Source organism: Octodon degus, unplaced genomic scaffold (assembly GCF_000260255.1).
Source record: "Octodon degus isolate 3935 unplaced genomic scaffold, OctDeg1.0 scaffold00005, whole genome shotgun sequence".
Classification (NCBI taxonomy): Eukaryota; Metazoa; Chordata; class Mammalia; order Rodentia; family Octodontidae; genus Octodon; species Octodon degus.
This window is the reverse complement of record NW_004524581.1, coordinates 33,682,637-33,682,990: the sequence shown is the minus strand read 5'-3', so window position 1 is coordinate 33,682,990 and position 354 is coordinate 33,682,637.

Here is a 354-nt window from a genome sequence, read left to right as displayed (position 1 = left end):
CGTCCGGCGGCTGCAGGAGCGCCGCAGCACCCGGCCGTGGTGACGCGGCCGCCGCCCTGGGGCCGGGCTCGCGCCTGCGCCGCGACGTATCCATTCATTCATCGGCAGACCTTCTCACGGCGGGAAGTCACTTGTACGTTATTTTTTAGCCTGATCAATAAAATATTTTTATCACGAGAATGCCGGAGACCTGGCCGTCAGTACGTCAGCCTCGCGCGCCCTTCGTCTTCGCCGGCAGCCGCAGGAGCGCCGGCCGCTAGCTCACTGCGCAGGCTCCCCCCCCCCCCCCGCCCCCAGGCGTGCGCAGGCGCACTCGCGGCGAGCCGGCGCCGCCCCCTCCCCCAGGCCGCGGTG